Here is an 8,296-nt window from a genome sequence, read left to right as displayed (position 1 = left end):
CGAGCTAGTCAGGGAAGACTGAATCTCTGGCCCAGATGTACAGGGGGGTCACATCTACCATAAGGTCGGGGGGAGAGTCTGGTCCTCACAAAGGACAGTGGCAGCATAAACATGACCCTGCGTGTTGATTCACAGTAGAAGCCCATATTCACAGCGACACCCCAGTCTTATCTGGCATCCCTCCATCGTCTTGCTGTGGACCCAGGGGGCAGAGGCCAGCCAGCTGCACTGAGTCCCTGAGGCCAGCTCTGCCCCTGGCGGCAGTCAAGCTGCCCCATGTCTATTGCATATTAACCGGTCCCACGGTATGGTGAGGAACAGGAAGGGGATGCTCCTGCCTTCTGGATTCTTCTTGGGAGTTGACAAGTCTTAACTAGTAGCGAAGCGAGGCCTTAAATTATCAGAGAAGGGAGGGCAAGAGGAAGAGAAGGGAAAAATATTTCCTGCTGGCCCACCTTATATTTGGGGTGACCCTATCATTTATAACCTAAAAGGGGATGCTTCCAAGCCTAAAGGTCACTGTTAATAATGATGCTGGAGCCACAAGTAGAACTGGGGTGTCCCAGGTAAATGGGTGTCTGGACTTCCTCCTATTTATATGTGGGATCTTACTGATTCCTAAAACAGCCCTGTAATTGGATGTCATTATCTGCTTGTGACTGGTCAATGGCTCTGAGATGTAACTGCTCAAAGTCACAAAGCTAGAGCTGACATTTGACCTCAGATTGGTCTCATTCCAGATTCGTTGGTCTTCCTTTCACTCAGCCTAAAATTTGCCTGTTCCGAGAAGAGGCTGGTGGAGGGTAGTGGTGAGGGGGAGGATGGCTGGGCTGGGAGGTCAGGGAGCTTCATGCAAATGGTGGGCTGGAGGGATGAAGAAGGTTTTTCTAGGGAGGTTGCATGCAGAGCAAGCTTGGGGGTCCAGTTCCAGGTCCAGGCTCCTTAGAGCCACAGGAAATCCTGGGGCTCTGATCTTCCCATGCTGGTGGTGGATCAAGTAGGCAGATCCACGCCCCCCAATCCGGTGGTGCTCCAAGCTTGCAAGAGATGCCCAGGTGCGTAACTGCATAAATCTGCACATGAGGTCACAACACAGGTGAGGCCAAGGCAAGCCACACAGGTGGTGCCACCTGCTTGAAACATGGGCATATGGATACCCATGACTTCACAGACGCAAGCAGCCTGAAGCAAGAATACACTCACACGTCAGTGCATACACACACACACACACACGTGTGTCCCATACACAGACCCAGTCACCCTTACCCCTGCCTCACGTACCATGTGTGCACACAGGCTTTTGGCTGAGATTTTCAACAGTAACCATGCACTTCACCCCCATGACACCCCTAAGCCTCTCCCCTGGGAACCCCTGCCCCCCTCACTAAGGGTGGCAGCCTAGGGCCCCAGCCTTTATGCAAATGCCAAACCACAGCTCACTCCATCTTTTCTCTCCTCTCTAATTGACTGTTTTCCCTCCTTGCTGGGACTGCGGGAGCCCTGGGTCGGCATTCAGGAGGGATCTCCCCCCACTGCCCGGCCCCTCCAACCCAGGCTCCCGGCGCTTTTAATCTAGTTACTTTTCCATCAACACACTGGGAGAAAGACACAAAGGGGCATAATCGTATCTGTGGCTGTTGGTGTTCAATTAACCACATAACCTTTAGGCTCTCTCTCTTTCGGTCTCTCTCTCCCCCTCCCTGCACCCCACCCCTTATTTCAAGACAGCTGACCCTCTGAGCATGACTCTGGCTCGTCGGTCCTCAAACACCCCACACCCAGGCCCTGCGCTGCGGTGCCTGGGGAGGTGCCCTAACTCTTACGGGGATAAGCCATCAGCCCCCAGCGCAGCCCCACTCCCCATCTGGCCGCTGCCTGCCCTTGGCCGGCCGGTCCCTGCCGTTCACCTGTCACCCCTCCGGCCGCTCCAGGCCTGGAGCGAGGGGTGCCTCTGGGAGCGAGCACCCTGCAAAACTGCGCTCTCGCGCCCTTGTCTGGGGCCAGCAGCTGTCATTTGCCGGGCGTTCCGCTTTCTCCACTGTACCATGCTAATTTTTCGAGGGACAATTTTTCGACAATGAGTCCTCCAGCCCGAACAGAAACCCTTTATGGGGCCGGCCCCAGGGAGGCCGCGGCGCTGCCAAGGCAAACAAAGGCTCATTGCTGCTGCGGAACATGCCTGTGCCTTTCAGGCCGGTTCGCAGAGCGCGCCGCCTCCAGCCCGCGCCGAGGTAGCACCTGGTCCGCCGCCTCCTGGCGCCTGATCAAGATATCAATCACCGCGCGGGGCAGGGGGGCGCGCGGCGCGGAAGGCTCCAGAAGCCGCATGTGCAGGTAGCCGGGCGGCCAGGCGGCAGGGCTGCTTGGCAGGAGCGCAGGGGTCGGGGGGGGGGGGGGCGGGAGACCAAGCCCCAAAGCTGAAGCACTTAATTAGGCTGATATCATCCCGCACAAATGTTCCTCCGAGAGGAAGGCTTCTGGGCACCAAAATTATTTTGTGATTAAAAGTGAAAACGAAGGAGAAATTATTCCGCCTTCTGAAGAGCTTGGAGGGGTGGGAGAGGCGGCAGGAGGCTCTGGGGCAGGGGACGAGCCCTGGTGCCTGGCCCCAGCCGAGCTCTCCACCCGCCGCCTGCCCCCGGCCACCGTCGGTTTTCACACTCGGCCTTTGCGCACCGCCCAGGACCTGCACAGGTTTTAAACAGTGCCAGGAAATGTCCGGATCCCGTCAAAGAAGTCGGATCTTTGATCGTCTCACCATGCCGGGGAGGCATAACATGCTATCGTCACCCTATTTTGCAGATGAAGAGAATGAGCTCAGAGAGGTGGCATCTTGTCCAGCGTCCTACAGCAGGTCAGTGGGGAGTGGGGAGTGGCATGACACCTATCCTGCCAAAGGCTCTTGCTCCTGTTGCCAGGTGGATGGCTGACAGACAACCCTCTGTCCGCTCACTGTGGCCCAGGATGGGGGGACAGCATCCCAGCTTCAGAGAGGAGGATGCTGGGGTTGGGGCTTGTCTCAGGTCACACCTCCTTAGTGAAGCCCTCAACCAATCCTGGTCCTTTTAGCCACATCCAGCACTAGCACAGGTGCCTCACCCAGGCAAGCCACAGACCCATGACTTCTATGGGGGCAGGTCCTAGGGGGCACCTCGACAGGCCTGGAGCCGGTCCGGGTTCAGTCACTTCATCCTTGTGCGATCTCAAACGAACAGCTTAACCTCCTGTGTCGCATGTCCTCACTCCTCACTGTAATGTGGGACACTGGTAGTCTCTCTCACCTCTTGGTGCTCTTTAAGGATGGAATGAGCTTGTTGGGCATGTCCGGCTCAGCCCAGGGCTGGCCCATGGATGTGCTCTGAAAACTCCGTGTGTAGGGCTGCATCAGCCAGCAGGCCTTGGCAGTGTCACACTGAGCTCCTTCTAAAGAGTTGGTAAAGGCTGTGCCCAAACTTCTCAAGTGCCCTCTTGAGCACTAGAGGCGCCCAACAGGGGGCGCCCGACCTGATCTGGCCCTAGGGGGATATCCTTCCTGATTGGTTGATGCCCATGGTGTACTGGTGTTAAATATTTTGAATATTACCCCTGATCATATATGTGATAAAAGCTTTTGCTGTTGAAAAAGGATATATATATATATATGACATTGGGACTCTAAATCTAGGCAATGTCCTATTCAATCAGCCAATCAATCATTTAAGTCAGTGATGACTTAAATCGCTCAGTTGGAGAGCTACTTATCATCGATTCATCGAAGCACTGATTTCTGTGCATATTCCCCCAAAGGCTCCGTTGTTAATTATGCTACAACAATCACTCCACCCTCAGAGGCAAATTCCCTTCTTCGGGCCTGAGCACACCAGGCAGGCCTAAGGGGCCCTAAACAGAATAAACAGGTAACTCCTAGGAGAGAAGTTCCAGATGTTCAAGGAGAGGGGTCAGGTGGCTCATGAGGAGGAGGCCTCTGAGCTGAACTTTGAAGGATGTACACGATGGTGATACTAGGATCATAGGGCTCTTGGTTGTGTATTCTAGACAGAGTTACCTGTCAGTGACATGTAAGATGAATCTAAGAAGTCACGAGCTGGCTGCAGGGACTACTTCTAGAACTCTGGGCTTCGGACAGAGGACAAACCTGCATTCTAGCTTGATTTCCTACTTAGCCAGCCAGCTGGGGGGACTCAGGCAAGTTCCTGAGCTTCTCAGAGTGTTGAGCCCCTGAGCTATAGAATGGGGACAACAAGCCTATTTCATCCAGTTGCTGTGACAAGTCCATGAATACTCCAACTCTGTACCAAAAGCAGCGCACACAGTAGGTACCTTGTCATCCAGTACATGCTCAGCAAAGGGCTGTTAATGCTCCCTGGCTGTGGCAATAGGGACCAAAGAACAGAGAACAAAAGCAAGAGACACTTTGGGGTTGAATTGTTAGATTGGATGCAGCAAAAAGGAAAGCAGACTCTGTGATGGGGAGGAGGGGAATGGCCTTCTCCGAAACAAGGGTACTCAAGGATGGACAGGTCTGTGCCGTGTGTTAGCTTGCTGTGAAAAATTACTCCAAAATGTAGTGTCTTAAAGCAACAATCAACATTGAATGTTGTTCACAGTTTCCGTGGGTTAGAAATTTGGGACTACCTTAGCTTGAGGTCTCTTGAGGGGTTATATCAAGATGGTGGCTGGGACTAGGGTCACCTGAGAGCTCGAGAGGCTGGAAGATTGGCTCCAGTTGGGGCCTGCTGACCTCAGAAGCTGGCCTGTTAATTCAGCTCCGGGAATATTCCCAGGGGTCTCCGGATGGTGCCTGGCCTCCTAAAAGGGTGCAAGAGGACACTCTGTCTTCCCACCTAAGCTCTTTCCCCCAAGCTGATTAATTTTGGGAGGGTGGAGGAGTTGTTTCTCCGCACACCCCAGCCAGGTCATCTGGTCCCCATTCTCACTGCCTGAACTGTCCATTCTCAACCAGGCACTAGGCCTCCATATCTCTCTCCCAAGCAGTCAATTAGCCAATGGAGGGGCCTGGGTACAGCCAGTGGGAAAGCATGGATTTTGTATGTCAGTCCAGCTGTGAGCCTCATATAAAGGCATTGAGGCTGAAACCAGCTTCATGGGATCTTTGGGAGAAGTCAGTGCCAGGAAGAGTCTGGCCAGCTTTAGTATGAAAGTATAGTGCTGGACAGTGTCGGGAAGGATCAGAATCAGGGCTGCTCTGGAGACTCCAGAAGGAGGGGTCTTGGTCTTTCTCTTCAGCCAAGCCCATAAATGTACCTGATGCTCACTTTCAAATTCCTGTGGGAAAGAATTTGATTGGTCCAGCGTGGGTCAGGTGCATTCTCCAAGACCAATCAGTACGGCTGGAAGAACACTTAAAGCAGCCCCCCGGTGGGGGGGGGGGGTGCCGGTGGGTGTGCTCATGTGCATGTGTGCACACTCACTCGTGTGTGTATGAGTTTGTGGGTGTGTATGTGAATTCCCAAAGAAGTCTCCATAAGCTAGGTTTCCATCCCCCAAAACTGTCAACTAGAGCAGGGATAGCACCCTTTGTCTGCAAAGGGACAGATTTGGAATATCTTAGTTTTGCGGGCCCTATGATCTATGTTGGGATGACTCACCTCTGCTGTTGCAGCACCAAAGCAGCTATAGGTAGGAGACATAGACCAAAAAGAATGAGCAAGACTATGTCCCAACAACACTTCCTTTCCAAAAAAGGCAGCAGGCCAGATTTGTCCTGTGAGTCCTAGTTTAGCAATCCCTGAATTGATTGCTAAGATTGCTCCATGTTTGTTTTTAAAATTTCATTTCCTGTTTGTGGTGTATGTGGAGATGCATCCCCAGCCCCTACTCCCCTGGTCCCCTGTAAGGAAGGACTGGCCGTCCTGATGCAGGGACCATGGCCAGCTGACAGTTCAGGCACTTGTGTTCCTCAGAGTAGCCCTGGCTGCACAGAGCCGCCTCATCGGAGGTCATGGCTGTGCCAGGGCAGCCAGCAACAGGTGCTTGGCTGGAGACAGAGCCTTGCTCGTTTTGGCCCAGAGCCCCCCCCCGACTTGTTAGTCCAAGGCTTTGGGGCCCTTGGATCACAGTTCCACATCCACCTCTGTCCTGTCCCATTGTTCCACTCATATAGGCATTCCTTGGAGGAAAATTTTGTAAAAAACACCCTAAATTTGTAATATCACATGAGTGTGGTACAAGGTATAACTGCTCTGAGGGGCCGGAGGAGAAAGAGGTCTCTGTAGGCTGAAGCAGTCAGGTCTGGCTTCCCGGAAGAGGTGGCAACGGGGTTGCCCTCAGAGGATTCGTTCATGAGTGAATTTGCTGAATGCTGCAGTGTGCAGGTGCCGAGCAGGGGGCCGGGTGGGGGAGTGGCCGTGTGCCAAGTGGGGTGACCACATGGGCAAAGACCAAGGTGTGGATTAGGGCTCACCTAAAGGAATGGGCTATTGAGTGCTCAGAAGGGAGGGAGGGCTGGTCTCTGGGCAGGGCACTGTGGGCTTTGTGCCAGAAGGGGCCTTAGTGATGGCTTTGCCCAATCTGGGCACTCCGCCTTTCTTCATGTCCGAGAGCCCTCTGTCTTTGAGTGTCCAGTTCTGAGAGCACTTCTGGACTTCTGGTTTTGTGTCAAGTGATGGTTTGGGAAAAGAACACAGGAAACCAAGTCCCAATTCCCTGACCCCCCAAATCAGTTGGTCAGTATGTCACAGACTCTTCCACTGGGGCCTGCCAGGGGACCCAGGTGTGGCCATGTTCCCAACGGGGTCACAGTTCAGTGAGAGACACACCTGCCTACTTCCCAGGAAAGCTGTCATAGGAGCCGTGGCTGAGACCCAAACCAGGCGCCTGGGTACCAGAGCCTTCAGAAGGCTCGAGGGAGTGGGGAGTGATGTGGAAGCATGAGTGGGATTCCAGGAGGCAGATGGGGGAAGACTGGTCAGACATGGGCCCTGACAGGGAATGGGGAGGGCTTCTGGCTGGGAGTTGGAGGGAGGACTCTTGAGGGGACGCCACGAGTGAGGCTGGAAGTGTAGGTGAGCATCAGGCCTGACTGAGTGAGGGTCCCCAGTTGTGTTCCTTGAAGAGCCTGGAGTGTCATAGCAACAGCTGGGGTTGTACTGAGGGTCAATAGGGAGACGTTAACTATTTTGTTATGTCCGTTTTATAAACAAAGCAAGTGAAGTCCAGGGGGCTGCATGGCCAGTCAGGGGCCAGGCCAGTTTGGCTTCCAGGTGTGATGTAGCTTGGGGCTCTCCAAGCACTGCCCTGCTGTCCCAGGGACAAGTTCATTCTGCCCTTGCCCCAAATCCTCTGGGCTCAGACCCTCCTGAAGGCTCAGGACATCTGCTTCCAAGATGGTCATATCCATTGTGTGTCCATTTAATCACATACTGGCTCCGGTTGTACAGCCTGTGAGGGAGGAATTGGGAGAAGGGGGGTTGGGGACATTTGGCCATCATGAATCACTCACCAGAGAGTTACAAAGCGAAGGTATGTGACAGGCCATGGATCCCATGGTGAGGGAGGACAGACAGACACTTGGACCAAAAAGCCTCCCATGTGGGAGACCACCTGATCTTGATATTTCTCTTCCTGAAAATTAGCCAAAGGTAAGAGTCATACCTCAGCAGTGACGTCAGGAAGCCCTAGCATGTGCTGGGGGTGCCAGCAACACAGAGAGGCATCCCCTTCCAAATGAGCAAAAATGGATTTAAAACTGAATTTAATACTTCAAACGAGGCATAATGCATCAGGGGAAAACCAGAACTTGGCCAGATGTCCGTACCCTGTTTCACTGCTTGTACTTAATAGTGCATTTTTTGGGGGGGGGAGGGCACCAAACGTTGCCAGGGCTCAGGGGCCTCTAAAGTGTTGATCTGCCCCGAGGAGGATCACGAAGATACAAGAGTCATTGGGGAGAACTGTGTATACTAGGGAGAAATTAGAAACAATGCTGATGCCCAGCAGTAGGGGATGGGTTCCCTGAGTCAGGGGATGTGGCATGGCTGTGCTCTGGCTGTTGGTAGAAAACCTGAGGAGTTTTCAGTGGCTTGGAGACAAAGTAGCCTGCAGAGCTATCCCGGCTCAGCAGGTATCAAAACAAGGCTCAATAGAATCCCCTCCCTCCCTCCCTCCCTTCCTCTCCTCTTCTTCTCCTTCTCCTTCTTCTCCTCCTCCTCCCCCTCCTCCTCCTCCTCCTCCTCCTCCTCCTCCTCCTCCTCCTCCTCCTCCTCCTCCTCCTCCTCCTCCTCCTCCTCTCTTCTTCTTCTTCTTCTTCTTCTTCTTCTTCTTCTTCTTCTTCTTC

General features: G+C 53.6%; 1 long non-coding RNA gene across 1 annotated transcript in view; it reads left to right on the top strand.

Moving 5' to 3' along the window:
* Nucleotides 1-2,183: 2,183 nt before the first annotated feature.
* Nucleotides 2,184-8,296, top strand: part of LOC144291686 (uncharacterized) — a 57,646-nt gene continuing 51,533 nt past the window's right edge. The window contains exons 1-2 of the long non-coding RNA XR_013359076.1: nt 2,184-2,334; nt 2,803-2,854. This is a non-coding gene — a long non-coding RNA (uncharacterized LOC144291686). The remainder of the gene's footprint in view (nt 2,335-2,802; nt 2,855-8,296) is intronic.

Source organism: Canis aureus, chromosome 20 (assembly GCF_053574225.1).
Source record: "Canis aureus isolate CA01 chromosome 20, VMU_Caureus_v.1.0, whole genome shotgun sequence".
Lineage (NCBI taxonomy): Eukaryota > Metazoa > Chordata > Mammalia > Carnivora > Canidae > Canis > Canis aureus.
The sequence above is the reverse complement of the archived record's forward strand: the minus strand, read 5'-3'. Positions and strand labels throughout refer to the sequence as shown.